Source organism: Rhyacophila brunnea, unplaced genomic scaffold (assembly GCF_057557595.1).
Source record: "Rhyacophila brunnea isolate RB1 unplaced genomic scaffold, BYU_Rbru_1.0 scaffold_18, whole genome shotgun sequence".
Classification (NCBI taxonomy): Eukaryota; Metazoa; Arthropoda; class Insecta; order Trichoptera; family Rhyacophilidae; genus Rhyacophila; species Rhyacophila brunnea.
In genome coordinates, this window is record NW_028232837.1 from 36,414,283 (window position 1) to 36,433,730 (window position 19,448).

Below are 19,448 nucleotides of genomic sequence, written 5' to 3' on the forward strand. Positions count from 1 at the left end.
GTCATATTATCAAATGTGTAATAATATATTTGTAAAACTTCGGTAGCGACATTGGGCTATAATAATAGATATAGGAACATAATCAATTGGATAATATTATACATTTACCTACTTAAAAATCGCGAACCCATTGGTTGATAACCAGGTGCTCTGTTGGCTTATTTTTGTATTGGCCTGTTCATTAAGTAGATATCATTATCAACGTTTATTTGATACTCGAACCGTTTATAAAATACATAATTGAATATTGGTTTCAGCTTAACATTTAGGTAAATAACTCAAATGCTTCGTTGCAAAACTATGATTATGAATAAGATCGTCACAGAGTTTATCTAGATTGGATGACTTCGCTGAGCAGAACACGTGCAGTGCACGGACGACGGCGTGCCGTGCAAGCAGTAGTTTTGCTATGTATAGGAGAAAAGAGAGGTTGAACTGCCGCGGTATCCTGGGTTTGTACTTGACAGTAAAGGACTTGAAGGTTGGAATCTACTACAATGTTGTATTACTTACTTACGTTAAGTTTAAGATAAGGCATATTGTGTTGTGCGGCTAAAACATTGATTAGTAAATATATTTAAAAACGTGATGCGTATAAAAGGAACTTCCATCAATATTGTTGTGTCTGTTATCATATTGTAAATAATATTAGCATAATTTGTGGAAAAGTAAATAATCCTCCAATAGAGGCAAATATACACATAATATGCGTCAACAAACAAATCATTAAAATTAATTTCAGACCAGTTATAATTTTGAGTTATCAACAAAATATTAGAGGTCAAGATGTCATTAAACGTATATTAAATAAATATTAAATGAGTGATAACGGGAACGGAATGGAATGAGAGAAAAAAATATGGTCATATATAATTAAACATTTTTTGGGGCCGTGAGGATTATTGCGTGGGCATGCTATAGAAGTGTAGAAGCATACAATACATGGAAAAACAAATAGGTTATTGCAAAACTTACCATTGCATATTATAATTGGTCGCCAGATTTTTTGAGAAGGGGTTTTGACTAGGGAATACAATCAAGAGCCAAAATTCTGATCCCGGGATTACAATTTAACAATCCCGGAATTGGCATTTTTAAAAGTCCATTGTTATAATTAAAAAACTTCTGACTGATTCTCACTCAGTTTTTCCACTGTTTGCGAATCTGCGTTGTAGAATCACAACCCCATCCCGTATACCTAAGATTAAGTCTGGACATCGATTCTGAAATGAAATTATAGTTACCAGTCGTGGACTCGAACATAAAAAAAAACCTCGTAGCTTGGTCATGTCGGATACAGTAGACTGAGTAGACGATACTAATAAAAATCTTCCAGATTGGCATATTACGACGCTAGAGGGCGAGAGGAGCAAATCTGAGCCGCTATTCATAAAGCCCACCAAAAAAGCGTTCGGTGCGCTCACTACTGAGTAGGCCCCCTCCCACCCGCGCATTACCCTTCACCTATGTAATAAGGGGCCCAAGAAGCACAAAATAATTATTATTATCAGCGTCTCTGATAACAAAGCAATAAAAATATTATATTATTTCTCGGGGCTTGTAATTACGCAATAACTAAACAATGAGTTTTCTGTTATTAAATAATGGCTTCTCGCCCGTCTATCGACGACGCTTCCAGAGCGTGATTTTGCTCGCCGTGTTCAATGAATACGTTGTATTTTCGTTAATTCATCCGGCTGAAAAGCCACACAACGGTGACTCATGGGGCAGGCGGGCACAATGCGTCGTCAAATCCAGTGTGCGCTGGCGTATTTGATTACGTTGTATTTTCGATGATTTACACGCCACATGTGAAATTTTGCGCGAGAGCCCCACTCGCTCCGTTAAGTGGGTTTTACGCCTAAGAAGACTGGCCGACGGCAATAATTAGTCCATGTTATGATCCAAAGACACGATCTTGGCGAAAAATCATTAGTTATTGATACCTAGGTACTTAAGCATTTGCTGAACATATTGCTTTTTAAAATAGCGAATCCTAATGATTTATTGATTGGCAGACGAATAAGAAACGATGGTTGAAGTGACCCCCAAGACGGAATATTTAACCCCAGTGATAGGTTCTGCTAATAATATGTCGTGTTTTAATGGTTGGAGTACAAGCATTAATTGCTATAGTAGGTACCTAAGTAAAAAGTTAAACAAAAAAATCACAACTTATTTTTAATTACCTATTAAAAACGTTCGTTAACTTTCATGGTGTCATCTTTCACCGTATGGGCAAGCAAGGCTGCGTCTTCGGCCAATAAAAATGGACAAGTGGTGCATTGGAGACGTCATACAAACAGGAGATGGATAGCAGTACTCAGTGAATACCTACAAACTCTACAAATAAACATTATTTTATTTTGTCAATGATTATAATATAGTTTCCTTTCAAAGCCGGATATTATCCAGTGATAAGTAAACCACGTTGCCATTGCTATCCTGGGAATTTTATGTACCTATGTAGGTAGGTACTTACAAAACTATATAACAGTCTAATGTACACTGACATTAAGTAAATATAAGTAACCATTTATTTACGGCTAGAATCAATCAATAATAATTTTATTCCCTACCAAGTGATTGTGATAATTTAAGTCTTAATTATTTGATCGTAGGTCCCCAAATAATTATAAATTGTAGTAAGTAATACAATCAGTCGAAGCAAACAGTAATTACAATATGTACCAATAATATCTAAGGTAATCTATAGGTAGGTATAATATTAAAATTTCACATATTAAAAGTAGACCCTCCAAAGCTGAGCACACATCATTTTGGATTACTTTAACAGATGAAACATTATTGTACCGAATTCGGTCATAATTTGTGCAGTAGGTTGCTACTGTAAACTGTTGATATCTCAGACTAACTAATGATATGCTAATGATACTTTGTATTCGAAAGTAAAATGGGTTGTATGTCTAACTAAAATCACTACTTTTCAGGAGAGTCAAAAGAAGATTAAGGCCCGTTTCAGACGGGACACCGTTGTCGCGCTCGTATATAATAAGGAGGCCTTTGTATTCGAATAAAGAGCTAATGATTCAACGCTTGTCCGGTACACTTTTCCGTCGGCCGCTACATTCTCAAGCTGCCGATACACCTGTTTTTATTACCGCAGCCAGTTTTATATTCTAATTTATAACGCGAAATTATGTGTTGACTCATTAGCTCAGGGGCGTTCATAAACATAATACAAAGGCGTTATATATTACATCGAGCGCTACTACACCGGTGTCCCGTCTGAAACAGGCCTAAGTCTTGGACCATTTTGTACGCTAACCTCATGCGTTTCGCTGGAAATGCACCGTTGAATTGACTTTTTTTCATTTATCTATGCATATTAATTATTTCGCATATTCTATTTTAAAGATCCCGTTAGTCATTTCAAATATGTGAACGTATGTACATATTTGTAATTTATAGTGTTCCCTCGTGTTAATTAAATTAATTAGAATACTATCGATTGATTGAGTAAGTGGGAAGGGAGATGATGGTTTTTAAATATTTACTACTTAAATAAATACGATCAAAATTAGCTCATGCTCCACGAATCGTCACAAGCACCTACTTACTTATTATTTGTTGAATTATTTACACAAGCATTCCACCCACATGACAATATTATTTGCGCTCGGATAAGAATAAAAACATTTAACTATCAATAATTACATGCATACACAGTAGGTACCCACATTGGCCACTTTGGAATAGTACCTAATCATTTAAGTTAGAATTTTTACACTAGGCCTATAAAATAATGTAATAAAAATATATTATGTAAGTACATAATTGGGCCGCGTGGTGTGTTGACTAGAAAATTAACCTTCCCAGGAACAATTTTTGGAAAAAGAGGCTTCCGTACATTGGGCCGTTACTGGATATTTATTATTTACTAAAAATTTTACTATACCTAGTAAAATAATTTAACTTGTACCGTTCCCACATACCCATGATTTTACCATACGATACACATAGGTACCAGTGTCGAAGGGTGGAGGTAGGTTGGATCAGCCATAAATAGTGCACATTAAACTTTGTCAGTCACACGTAGGGAATCCAATCCCGGGATCCCGAGCTATTTTCGATACCTATGAATCCCGGGATTGATAAACATAATCCCGGGATTTCGGGATTGATTTTTTTATCAATTTTTATGGAAAATATAACAGAAAAAATACTTTTAATACAAAATAACTACATTAGAAATAAACTGAGTTTGAATGAAGTTTGATGTGTAGGTTGCCGATTCATTTTATTTTTTCACATAGATTATTAAAAATGAGAAAGATTGGTAAAAAAAACAATGCTTCGCACTTTTAACAAAGTAATTCTACCATGATATCATACGTTTTACGGCAGTTTCATATTTGGCTGACTAATTAGATTTATGAAGCGGAAAGGCCATAAGTACGCCATGATTATTTGCTTTACTATTTTAAATCTCGCTGATCTATTCATTATGTCTTTACTATCAGAAATAGCAATCTCATATTAAATTCACATTATTATTTATATTACAATATTATTTACTCCATTAAACTTGTGTATTTCCAAGATTTAACGTATACAATTTTAACAATATATGTCTTAAATAGTATAAATTATATTAGATTTATTTTTGACCGATTTTATCAATGTTATTTGTAAATATAAAAATTTTTATATTAACAATGGAAAAAAATCCCAATCCCGGGACCAGTCCCGGGATCCCGGGATTGTCAAATTGTAATCCCGAAATCCCGGGATCAGAATTTTGGCTCGGGATTGGATTCCCTAGTCACACGTACTTATTTGTTTTCATTTAAATAAGACTACAACTATTTACAGATGCTGTTGGTTAGTTTTTAAAATTCACTTAAACCGGCGAAAACCATGCCATAATAGATAATAGTCAAAAAATACTCTTCTATAATATAAGATAAATCTAAAATTATGGAATTAAATCGTACATAATGTTGGATATTTTATAGATAGAATAATATTTTTATCTAGGTATTATATTTTGGTAGGTATAGGCAAAGATTAATGAATTTCAAAAATGAAACAACAATATGAGTAATAAGTACTTATGTACGAAAACAAGTAGGTACTTAAATATGAATGGAAAAGTATGCACAATTCTGTTGTATCGCCCAAAATATGCCAAAACTATTATGGTTTGGTTTGATTGATTTTTAAAAACTAACTAACACCATCTGTAAAGTGTAGTCTTAGTTCAATAAAAACAAATACGTATGATTAACAAAGTTTAATGTGGACTATTTATGGCAGATCTTAACAGCATACTTCCACCCTTCGCTACTGACACATACGCACAGAAATTTAGGGAATACTTACTATACTACTTACTATAATTAATTATGTAGGTACTAGAAAATAGTAAGTGCTTAATTGATTAAAGTATAAACAGTTATTATTACAGTTATAGTAATAATAATGTCATAGAGAAAGAATCTATACAGATACGGTATACCTACTGTATATTTAACAAAAGTACAATAATTTAAACAAGGGTATACCTATTATCTACATCTACATTCTACACTACAGCTACACACATACAATGGGCAACTTGGTAAAACGAAATCAAAATATGTAACCTACCTAGGTACCCACTGTGAAGACACAAAAATTATGTTTAAAAAAAACGCAATATTTCATTATAACGAAATAAAAATAATAAACAGAGTTCTAAGAAATATCACTAAAGAAAAATGTATTGGTGTTGAAAAAAACTTACGTCAGTGGTGGATTCTCGGAGCTGTCAGCAAAATAATAATGACATTGGCGAATCGAATCAATCGGTAAAAATTAATTACGAAAATCCAAATCACTTCTTTCACAAAACTAACACGAAAATGGTAACAAATGTAATAGTAGTGTTATTTCTTTATCGAAAAACATCCTATTTATTTGAAGAATCACAACATAAACACTAGCACAACACGTGAAATTTTAAACTGTTTCAATAATCAAGAGCTGTATAAAAACTAGCAATCCATGTTATTTCACCTTCATCACTTGTTTCTTTCTACATGACAGTCATCGCGCTGTCAGCGATAAACAAAATTGTTTTCAGAATAAGAACAAAACAATCATGATCGTTTTTCAAATCTAAATTTGAAGCAATGAAAATAATTTCAGATAATTTGTAATCCAATTGGATTCTATCACCCGAATAAAATTGTCAAAAAGTTCGCACGGAATTTCGAAGACGATTCCACGAAAATTTTAACGTCACCAACCCTCGGAGGTATGCTAACGACTGATTTCGTTCGAGCCTGGCAAAACATGCGGCCTCCCTGCTTCGTACGCCTTCGGTCGACTTCGACGTTTAGAGCGAGACGGCGATAATATTTCGTTTTATTTGCTGTATTACTACTGTGTTGCCTCTTGCTTTTGATTATCATTTTTTTGCAATAAAAATATTAAATCTAATAAACTGGTTAGCCTCAATGTTTATTATTGCTGAATAAAATAATATTAATAATATATTGTATGTACTTAGAAAACTACCTATATGTAAAGAAAAGTCATAACGTTTTACATGACGTTAAGGGGCGGCTGAAGAGCTCGGTATTCAAATATAATTTAGTATGAAATGGACCTCGGCGTCGTACGCACGTTAATTTAAATCGATCTTTTGGCAAAAATCACTAATCATCGGAGATTTTATTTAAAAAATATATTATTATTACTATTGTCGACCTTCTACATTATTATTATTGTAGACAATCTTGATAAACAGCTGCACGTGTCCGCTGATCAGAAAACAGGGCTGTCAAAATAATATAATATTTGTAAAATGTTAATTTCATCATAGTTTTTAATCAAACCTGTGCAAGTACATACTGATAACTTGGGTGGATATCGTGGCAAACATACTATTGATATATCTACGGGTATATTATTATTATAACCCAATTCAAATTGAACATAGGTTGATACTCAAATACTATTTTAGTATCTTTATGATTTCGAGAAAATAATACGATGGAATATATTATATAATCCATATCAATTATTTGAAAACATTATATTTGCATGTATATAATATAGTGAAAAGGTCAGATAACTGTTTTCTCTGCAAGATAACATCAAAATTTATATAGACTTACTTAAATGAAGAATTACATTCATGAGTGAGCACGGCTCAAAGCTCAAAGTTGACTTTATATAACTAATAAAAAATGCTGTTTGTTTCTACGAATAAAAAATCACGGCAATCAGAAAGGCCGGAAAATATGGCCGACAATGCATGATACACAAACATAAAATACACAAAATTACAAACACATACGAAGTTTACCGCACACGTGCAGACCACGTGATATTTGTTTACGCAAAATCGTCGCTTTCCAAAATGGCGAATTTGGTTGCCAGTTTTTACTGCGATGAATCAATGTGTTTCTTCCCGTCTTTTTTTATTCGTAGGTTTGTTTACTATGTACACCGAGAAATTTCCATTAATAAAATCGGAAATGAGTTGGAATATAATGCAACCAAAACTGGAAAAATTCTATTATGGGTGTTTACTTTTTGAATTAGTTGACCCCAGAAAAACAGGTACATGCCACTACGTGAACCGCAGTGGATATTAGATGGACAAAACTTAAATAATATAAATATTATAAATAAAACTTAAAAAGTACAAAATAATTATGTCTTCGACAGCCCTGACGTTATTTTTTGCCTGCCAGTCCGACTGGCGAATAAAAAATAAATGTGTGTGGTGACTGTAGGCACTCATGATATAAATTATTTCGTCCATTGGCTTTACATAAATAATGGTAGGTACTACCTACCTATTGTTTCACTAGTTGTATAAAAGTAAAATTGCGCAATAAGTACCTATTATTTTTAATATGTTGGTCCTAAACATTAAAAATAAATACTATTCATTATTAATGTTTTTTGGATAGCACATGAAATAAAAATGTAGGTAGATATGCATTTCAACATCCTTCGTATGTTTAATTCTCGGACAATTTCAGGTTAAAAAGTTATTAATATGTTATTAAGTTTATATTGTGGTAACCACATAATTGAAAATGTCACCATCATATTGGTTGCAATACTTTCTCCCAAACAGTTGATTAACAAATTGAATTTAGTAACATTTACGTACCTACCTATATTAGAAGATATTATTTTTTGGTCACCCCATTCTGTCTTCACGTCGACCGTGTTTATGATTTAAATTTAATTTAAAGACCATTTACATTTGACACAAGCATTGTCGGCGACCTTTGTATATTGCTAGTAGACCAACAATTCCGGACCACATATAAAAAAATCATATTTTCAATTCTCAAGGGCAATTCTGTAGAGCTTACCCTTAAGCTTATTATTATCTTTAGCAGTGACGTCCCTAGACAAAATGTCGCCCCTAAGCAGTGCAAAAATGCCGCCACATTTTTTTTATTCAGTACTTTTTATCATCCTTTCATAACTCCAATATCTAAGAAATGTGTTGCATGGATACGTTACTAACAAGATATATACCACTAAATCTAATTTAAATGCCATCTCTGCTCCAACAGACAATATTGCGAGTCTACGGTTTCAGATAGGTATCTACATTTAAAAATACACTTGACTACTTCCAAAACTCGCGAGTGACTGGCAAACATGTTTGGATACATTTTAAATTAGATGTGCACGACGGAAGTAAACTAGATATTTCCTGTATTACTAAGTTTAGGTAGCTATTTCTATACTTATATACATATTGATTCTCCCCGATTTGTCACCCTTTGCGTAACGCCGCCCCCAAGCGACGCTCAATCTTCCTACCCCCACGGGACGTCACTGATCTTTAGGCATCAATTTTATTTTATTGATAGATCCTCAGACAGGGATAGAGAGACTTCATCTTGAAAGCCACAGTTATTTTATAACCTATGAACCGTCGCATTCAAGAAACATCAATTCTCAAAAATATACATCGTAAAAACCTAATTTCTCTAACGTATAGCAGGTTGGTACTTTATTTTCAAATAAAGGTAAATTTAAATTACTTATTTTTTTATGTTGATTTTATGTTGTTAATTTAAAAAAAAATGTCTTTAAATTATTTTTATCGGTACCTAATGAAGTTGCAAAAAAAAAATATTTGTATTTCCTTTTAAAGCGGAAGAAACCGGAACTGTCATTAATACATTATGTATAAGTATCTACTTAATAAATAAGTCAGGGCTCGTAATGGACCGGACAGCACCGGAGCGCCGTTCCGGTTCATACGATCCCCAAAGATATCCTTGTCTCGTTGAATAAATATTTGATATAAGTACTTACTTATACATATATTGGCATATAACAAAAAATCTAACACACTTATTTTTATAAAATGCACCTAAAATTGTAAATTTATCGAGCACTTCGGTTCATAAAATTTTCCATTTCAAGCACTGAAATAACTACATGTATGTAGGTGTGTACTAACTTAAAAAATATAAATATTATTTAAAATACCTAAGTACATAATTTTGTTTGATGACCAATAAATCCGCAAATTCGATTCATTGTCAATGTTTTTGAAATTTATTTTCGTAGTTATTTTTTTTTTATAATTGTATAGATACCTACTGAAGTAACGGCAAACTTTTGTTAATTTAAAAATTAATTGATATTTTGATGACTTTGTTGGGTGTGTATTTTTTATGAAAGATTTTGAATATTTTTTGTTTGCACACCTTCTGGACGAGTCTTTTAGAAGGTTTAATTTTAGAGCGTGGAGAAATATCATATAATTTACTTAAAGTGCTAAAGAATTTGTTATTTTTCTAACAGTTAAGTCTGTATCTACGCATTATACTTTGTCATATAAATGAAACGCGCATTCAATATAGGTAATATTTGGGAACATTCAGTAGTGCATTGTATTTCTTGCGTTTTATGATCTGACCGTCATAAATACTGCATTAAAGGCATTGGTCCAAGGCGACATGCTTTCACATTTAAGTTTACTTTATTCAGGTACCTATCTATTATATGGTTGCAGCATATAATATGTTTGCAGTTTCAGATGCAAGAAATCGTTATTGATGTTTTCAAACGCCTCCTATAAAATTTTTAGATATTTCAATAATATTTGAGTATGGCTTGATCACTAATGTTGTGTCTGGAGCTGTGAGTGGAGAGGATTCTTTTATTGAATCATCCTAAATACTATTGTCATTTAATGATCAAAATATCTGTCAATTTTGATTTTTTTTAACGCCTGCGTCTAATTAACTACCTAAAAAATTTAAGTTTCCTTACTCCTAAAGAAAACCATATTTCATAATGTCACTGCACTACAAAGTAAAATAATTAGAAATGCATAGATATATGATACCTGGGAACTGTGGATGATACCTCTCAGGCCAGTCGCACATTAAACATCGTTTCGACTGGGATAATAGTCATAAATCAAAACTGAGCGCAACATGCAACTTTCTTATGTGCGTGAAGCAAGGCCGTGCGAGTACAATGACGTCACTCGGCAAGCCAAAATGACTGACGAAATGCGACATTTCGGGATTATATCTGCGTTGTATGTCGGGTGAAAATAGTTGCATGTGCCTCCAGAGGTTTTTTTTAATTTAAAATGTATTCTTCCAGCAGTGTGCGAAGGTTCATAATATAAGATAACGTGAATTTTGTGAATAATGCTGACTTCATATCGACGTATTCGACACGTTGCGGTCGAGACGAGTTTACATGTGAGAGCCGGCTTAGGTAAGTCGATAATAAGTTGCATTAGGCTCTACTTATCTAGTGAATTTTTGAGAATCGAATATTTATGTGTGGTTAAAAAATAAATATAATATGTAATACATATACTTAAATAATATACATACACATGTGTTATTGTATTTTAAATTATTATGTCTTTCCATCAAGAGTAAAATTAAAAATAATTATGCAGCCATTCTAAAGACATAAAAATTTCACCGTTTTCTATTTCAATAACACAAAATTACCATTGCATGATTTTTGTCCCGTGAGAGTTAACTTAGCACTGATATGATTGTTTAAATATTTCTTTAATCTAAAAATATATAGCAACTATAATAAGTCATGTGCAGAACAATCTGAAAATAATAATCATTGTAATATCTATTCTGTCGTGAGAATTATTTTGATTCAATTGATAATAATAATTACCCATGTTACAGTTTTTGGTGTCATACAAACATACTTTCTGTTTTTAGTACATGATATGTCAAGTTAATTATATTATAATTCACATTTGTATATGAATTTAAGGTGATTGGTTTATTTGGTAATTACTGGTCCATTGTACAAATATTATTGTAAAGGGGGGGGAGGGGGGGGGGGTCTGTTAAAATCCGACATAAAATAGTGCACGCTAAACTTTGTCAGCCATATGTTATATTACATTTGTTTTCATTGAACTACATTTTGCAAAAGTGTTGGTTAGTTTTTTTAAATTCAAATAAACCCTGCATAAACCAAGTCAGTCAAACAATATTCGTATATCTATAAAATATCTAAAATTATGCCATTAAATCGTATATTTATAAATAGAAGACAATTTTTAATCTACTTATTGTGGTTTGGTTTACGCAGGACTTTATGAATTAAAAAAAACTAACACCATCTGTAGTACATAATTATATTTACCTGTTTTTAATTCAACGAAATAAAAATGAACAAAAAAGTGTGCATTATTTTTGTCAGATCGCCCATAGCACACCTTAACTATTATGGTATCGTACGCAGGGTTTAATTGATTTTTTAAAACTAACAAGCACCATCTGCATTTTTTATTTTTGGTTAAATGAAAACAAATCAGTATGGATGATAAAGTTTAGTGTGCATTTTTATCTCGCATCTTAAAAGCCTACCTCCACCCTTCAATGATACCTGCTGATGCTTCGGATGTTATAATATACTTTGGAAAAAGAGGTAGTTATGTATGAGCATTTTAATAACGGATTTTATGGATATATCATAATATTATGTCTCTGATATAATATTGTCGCAACTTGCATATCGAAATAATTCAACTATGAATTCAAAAAGGAACATGTTTTCTTCTTCGGCTAGAGTCTGGACCAATGAACATCGTCATTTTGCAAAACACACAAACACATATTTTTTGTATATTTTTTATATATTTTGAAATAACATTCCCATTTTTATAAAATAATATGCAAATAGAATGTCACCAATAATTACACGAATAGGATAAGGTTAATAGTCGTGACGATTTTTAATGGAATATAATATATAATGTAACATTAATTTTACTATTGGTTTTGTAAATGCGTTTAAAAATTAATGAATCTAAAAAATCTTAACACCACTTCACATGGACGTACTGAAATATAACTATATTCTAAAACATTAGAGTGAGAGGTTTAAAATAATACTATTTTATGTAATAAAAATACTTTATGCAGTCATCAAATATGTAAAATAAATATAAAGGATAATAAAGCTTCAAAATCATATAAATAGATTATTTACAACGTTTAAGGAATGTCCAGGATTATGCTCTGAAAATTCCATAAAAGCTCCACTTTGACGTACGCTGAGCATGTGGGCCGTTAAGAAGCTTTGTTTTAAAACCTTTACGAATCCTTAAATGAAGTTATTAGTACCTGAATTTGACCTTGAAGCATTGCTGGGAAATCTGCCTTCAACTTCAATAAGATTATAGTGGATTATAATACGAGTACTATCAAAAAATAAAGATGTTTTAATCATTCCCAGTCTAATCAGTACCTAAGTATATATTTTTTGTAGAGGTTGCGAATTTGCAGATAACACTACTATGTAGGTATGTTATGTAAGTCTTTTAGAAGGCTCAGTTTATAATCTACAAAATCTATATCAACGTACTATCGTGAAATCTTGGTCATGAGTCACGACATCAAGGATGCTTGAAAATTCCAACTCAAGCACTCTCTGTGAATATAGCTTGGAATATTGATTTCAGCTTTTTCTTGTTTCTAGTTTTAGGGCGCACAAAATTGTGGCAGTGGGCGGCAACTTCTTTAGTTAGAAGAAGGACATAATATTCTTCTGACATTGCGACCATGACAAAATCACTGTGGAACGATGTATTGTCATTTTTGAAAGTATCGATTCTAACACATAATTGAGTCGTGCTGCCACACGAATCTGGCACCATTCTACCTTCGTATAATACTTCAGTATGTCTATCTTCGCAGTGTGTATTTAGAATATATTATATAACAGGGTTGGTGAACCTTTTTACGTACGCGTGTCGAAAATTCCAAAATATTATTTTTCGACTGTCTTACGTGCCGAGTAGTTTTTCATAAGGAAAAATTAGTTTTTAAGAATTCTATTAAAAACGACGATTCTCAAGATACCACTCTTAAAACATAGTACTTCGTTCAATAACGCTATACATTTTGGTCCATTAACTTTGAAACCAGAATTAATACTACCTATTAACTCTACCAAGTTTTTGTTTCTTATTTAGTACAGCCATTTTTGCAGGTAGAAATGAAATTGTTGTTCCTGTATTACTCAGTTTGGTTCTTGAAGTACAAATTGACACCAGAATTGCTCTGATCAGATGAGGCATTCTCTTGCTACATTGGTTGCAAGCATTTTAAATTGATCAAAATTAGAATTTCGCAGCGCGGTTTCCCCCGCCGCCTGATGAGATTAGTGCAATAATATTACATGTGACGAATAAAGCCTAAGGACCGACCAATAAGTACAATTAGGTATGTATGTATTTATGTTAAATGTAATGCTTATTCTTGATTCTTGAATTATTTAATAAGTATTTGCCTGGTATTTTATATACAAAGCGATCTGTCATTTATTATTATTATGGGTATTTTTTCTTTTCAAAATAAAACATTCGCGTGCCATAGACTCGCTACCAATGTTATATATATACTAATATATAACATGTATCTCATAATCCGGTTCAAAAACATTTTTTCAGTCGAGGTAAAACGATTTCCCCCCTATTTTACAACGTTTTTATTGGGTCGTATTCTTATTTGTCCGGTGGTTGTTTGTCCGGTACAAATCGATTTTTAATTAACTTCTCGACTAGCTAGACATTTGAAACTTTTAGAATATATCAGAACACGATGCCAATGCATTTTTTAAATACTTTTAGCCATCTTTAAGTAGAATTAAATTCATTTTCAGTTAATTCTGTTTTGTATGAAAAGTTATTTCGGAAGAAATCCGTAATCCAATTTACTATTATTGGTTGCTAGGAAATTATTAATTTATACGTGCGTTACTATGGAAATCAATATGTGTGTCAAAATGACATTTCAGTATTATTTCTATGAAATACATTTTTTTGATCATTTAACCTAGTCAAGTCAAGTTTATATGATTCCACAGAAAATTTAAAAACGTTGTACATAAAAAGTTCTTTTTATCTTGTAATTATTATTTCATTTGTTTAGTGATGAATATTATTACTCGATAAAATAACACATACGTTAAAATTATTATGTACAAATAAATACTACCTACGTAAATATTTTACTGCTTGTTACTTACTACTTCACCAAAGGTGTACCACATAATACCAATAATTTTGACCCCCCCCACTATCGTCAAACTTCATCAAAAATCTTTTACCTCCGTCTAAATTACGTTTCCCCCAACAATTTTGTAACATATGATCGATTTCAATACATTGTTCTCACGGAATTAGTTTATATTTTGTGGTTTTTGAGATCAAATTTTCTACTACCCTCCTAACCCCGTCATAACAAATTATGATTTTATATTAGACCCTTTCACCCCTTATGGTATGACGTCAAATATGGACGAACCCGATGTCTTAATCGATGAAAGCTCCATTCAGCTTTAATGCTTTTCTGACTAAGCGTGGAAACTTTGAAGTAATTCCTCTTATCAAAATTGTACACGTTAATTAATAACCACACCTTTACGGTGAACAACCGTGGTATCAAAATGGCATTTTGCGATATCTTCTTGCGATACATTTATACATCTTTCGCGACCCTACGAAAAAGCAGGCTTTAATTTAAAGCACCAAGTGAAAATGAGCTCTAGCGTCTAGCAATCAAACGCGCTTTATAGCCGTGTTTTTCAATTCGAAACTTTTAAGCGAGCTTTCCTTATCGCAGGCTAAGTCAAATCTTGATCGTCAGTCTTCGTTCGCCTTCGTGTTTTATCGGTTTTCGCTATCTTTACATTGCGCATAATTCACTGGATTAAAATATTCGTTTATAGCAGGAAATCGAATGATCGTTAAAAGTGTTAAGAAGCTATTTTTATTCATACTCGATCCAGGCGTAGCATACAATAACCATCGCATTTATTAGGTGGGTGAGTTTTAGGGTAGGTAGAGTTTGTATCAGAATATAGTGGTGTAGAAGGACACGGTTAATCGTCGAAGGCATTTCGTATTCGAAAATATCATTTCATTAGCACTATAAGCAGTAGGTGAAAAATTCATACCAATTACAAAATGATTTACACATTTAACTTCACTCACCGAGCGAGTGCTACCTATATTCTTTTGGGTAGCGAGCCAAATAGTAGCCTTCATGGTTACGAGAAATTTGTACGAAAGACTATTGGCCGAAACCACTACGCCGAATATTAAATAATAGCAGCAGACATTCAAGCCGACTGCAATTTTAATCAATCAGCACGTTGCCTAAATGGTAATTTATACAGATTAATAAAGTAAATACTTACTATTTATGTGAGTAGGCAATCACATTAATTATTAGAAAAAGTATAATGTACCTACACCTCATAAAAGTAGAGATTTAATTTGGTATAAATATTTTATAATAAACATAACTCAGGTAACAAGTATTTGACAAATTAATTAAATTTAAAATATAATTTTATTCTTAGTGCATTCGGTACTTAAATATTATAATGTATACAAGTAGTGAAACAATGTAAGAATGTAAAGCCCCTTTCCCCACACTGGGCCAAGCAATGCGAATGTTAGCGCTCTTTGATACCTATAGATACACCGATACTGCGTCGAAGTACAGCCAACATTTGCCGGCCATGGGCCACATAACCCATATGTCGCTGTCAACACAATGTTCCCCGCTTACATTATGCTGGGTCCACACTGGCAACATGTCACCGGCAACCTAGTTAACTTTACGATAATTATGATAATTGCTTAAGAAATTTTACGATTATTATCATACTTATCGTAAAATTTAATGAGGTTGCCGGCGACATGTTGCCAGTGTGGACCCGGCATTAGACTTACTTGGCCAATATGAAGAGGTAGCAGTAGAAGCATAATTTAGAATTGATAACTAAATTAATTTATTACGTCTTACTTACTTCACCATGTTTGATCTTGAAAGAATCATATGGGCCTCCATAGAGTGGAAGTTGTATTAACATATATTTTTTACGAGAAATGAATGTTAGTCACTTGCTCAACCTAATAGGTCCATACTCTCATTCCAAACACAAATTGAAAAACAATATGTTTATTTGCCAGATCCAGGATTCGAACCTGGGACCCATGACATTATAAATTATAGCGCCGTAATTTTTTTTTTTTTTTTGATCATGTCCGATCCTAATAGGATCATATGGGCCTCCACAGAGTAGAGGTTTATATTAACAGATTTTGTTGTTTACGAGAAATGGATGTCAGCCACTTGCTCAACCTATTAGGTCCATACCCTGACTCACACACAAACTGAAAAACAATATGTGTACTTGCCAGACCCAGGATTCGAACCTGAGACCCACAGCATGATAGTCCAACGCTTACGCCGCGCGGCCACCGTTGGTAATTTAGGCGGACACTATTCATTTTAAGTAAATGTCAAATCTGAAAAAAAAATTAAGTACCTAAGTAGTTATTTCGGATCCAGTGCAAGAACTGAATGGGTTGGGAAAATGATTAAAAACCAATGCGCGTAAAAACCCTGTTAATATAACCCCCATTTTCGGACTCGGATGGACAATAAAATTATCCTTAGTCCATTTTGTGTTTCGTACAAATTACACGGTAGGTACAATAAGAATTTATTGTGTACCTGCCTAATAGATAAAGCACTCGCCTGGCAATCGACAGTTGTGAATTCGAACCCCAGTCATTAATTGCAAGGTAGTACCAGTATTACAGGGATTGCAATACTGGTATTTCAAAACAACATTCAATTATTTATCGATACCGAAATACCGGTTTCAAAAATCCAAAATATCGGTATTTTCGGTATTAAGAAAGCATGCACGTTTTTGAAAACAAATTTAATGTTATTTTTTCATCACTTACTACTATATTGTACCTATATTAAATTTATTGTATAAGTTTTACATTGCCAAAACCCAAATATATTGACCAAAACCAACAAAACTTCGATAATTTTATAACAAAATCTCTCAAATATATTTATAGAATTCTCGCGATGAATTAACATATTTCGAAAAAGAAAATATTCGTGGCAAATATTTCCAATTATAATATAACTTACTATTGATCCAACATTGTTAGTACGTACCTACATCCAACAAACATTGAATTTGTGAGAGATTTTTCTGTACCCAGATTTATATTATTTGTAAAAATTAGCAGTTCTAAAATGATATGATTTACGATGGTCGCGCATTGGCCTATGCCCTATCTATAGTGTCGTGGGTCCCAGGTTCGAATCCTGGGTCTGACAAATACACATATTGTTTGAGTCAAAGTATGGACCTAATAGGTTTAGCAAGAGGCTGACACCCATTTCTCGTAAAAAGAAAATCTGTTAATACAAATATGATCAAATATTATCCATATGATCTTATTAGGATCGGACATGGTCGAAAAAAATACATATTTATAAAGGTCAACGGAATAAATGTAGGTAGGTACTTTAGGTTGCTATAAAATAGTGTTATATTATTGTTATGTTATATAGATTATAATACTTGTCATATTTATTGATAGGTACCTATTTTTTCTACATGTTTTGATGAAAACCGGTATTCAATATGAAACACTTACCTAAATACTGGTATTAATTATTGATAAATACTCATTCGGTATTGCAATCCCTAGTCTCAAGATATTTTCTAGGATTTCTCTATGAATATTTCTGAGGTTTTTTTTATATTTTTTAACCATGCATATTGGAATTTACCGTTAATAAGAAAATAATAAAATGAAGTTCACAAAGTTATCTATAAAGCGATTGCTGGAGAGCTCTTGAAGACGACCAAGTTCCCCGTTTTAAATAGCACTGAGAGCAAATAGAACTTTCTCGAAGTAAGTAACAATTTTCAAAGTGTACTTTCTTTATTCTTGGAATTCTCAAAGAAAATATACGAGAATTATTCAAATCACTTGACTATTTTATTTGGCCGAGTTATAGTTTTGTCTGTTTGGCCGTTTCAGTTTATTTCTCAACGACTTGAAACCTCTTTAGTGAAATATCAAAAAAGTTTTCCATTTAGCCTTGGCTCTCCCCTGAGACAAGACCTACCTATACTTTTATTTCAAAGTGGTAAATTAGTTATTTATGTTTAATGTTTAACTTTTGAATACTACAATATGAAAATTAAATACCGGAATATAAAATGTAATTCTAGGTGGATCAAAGATCCTGAAGAATATTCGTTATTCTATTTAAGTATTCCAAATCAGTGATGCACAACCATTTATCAGTAGGGCTAATTTATTAATTTAAAAATTGTTCAGAAATGGGAAGGAGTGTCATGGTAATGATACTTTCTCTATCGAGTATATACAGACGTGTGTATTATTATAGTACTAGATAATTATTTTTTAGCTTGTATTACGTTATATTATAAAAAAACGAACACTTTTTTATGTGTAAGTTATCTATTTTTTACGTGTTTCTTCAACAATTATTTTATCATATTAATGCTATCGACCGAAGGTACCTGCTTGATGGAATTTGAATTTAAATTCTTATGGATTTAAGTTTTGTACTATTCTATTTGACTCGTTTTTTACGACCCGAGATTCGCCTTTCGGCATCTTTAGGCACTGTGTTACTTTACCTTACTGACTTAATAGGTAGGTGATAAATTTTTACCTACTTTATTGTATTGATTTGTTATATAAGTTAGAGTTAATAGTATTCATTGTCAGTGTTAATTTGCCTTTTGGTGAGATGGTGAGATTATGAAGATGCCGAAAGGCGAAACCCGGGTCTCAAAAAACGACTCAAATAGAATAGTATAAAACTTAAATCCATTATAATTGTTATATCATTTTAACACAAGATCAGTGTCATCCTGGCGGACATTTGAAATAGGTAAAAACTTTAAGTATGTAATATAGTATTTATAGACTTATCCGTTAACTCACTATTATTATTTTTTGTTGGATTTTATTATACAGTACACCACCTATTTTGATTAACGAGATTATTATTATACTTGCATACTGCCCTGCTAAGTAAAATGACAGTATTTTTGTTCTAGTGAAGTGAGAGAACCCAAGT

The 19,448-nt window shown here is 32.4% G+C and overlaps 1 protein-coding gene across 1 annotated transcript in view; it reads right to left on the bottom strand.

The window, feature by feature from the left end:
- Tl (toll like receptor) overlaps window positions 1-6,276 on the bottom strand; it is a 407,432-nt gene extending 401,156 nt beyond the window's left edge. The window contains exon 1 of the mRNA XM_085945120.1: window positions 5,750-6,276. The gene's annotated coding sequence lies outside the window, so the exon portion shown is untranslated. The remainder of the gene's footprint in view (window positions 1-5,749) is intronic.
- Between the last annotated feature and the right edge of the window lie 13,172 nt (window positions 6,277-19,448).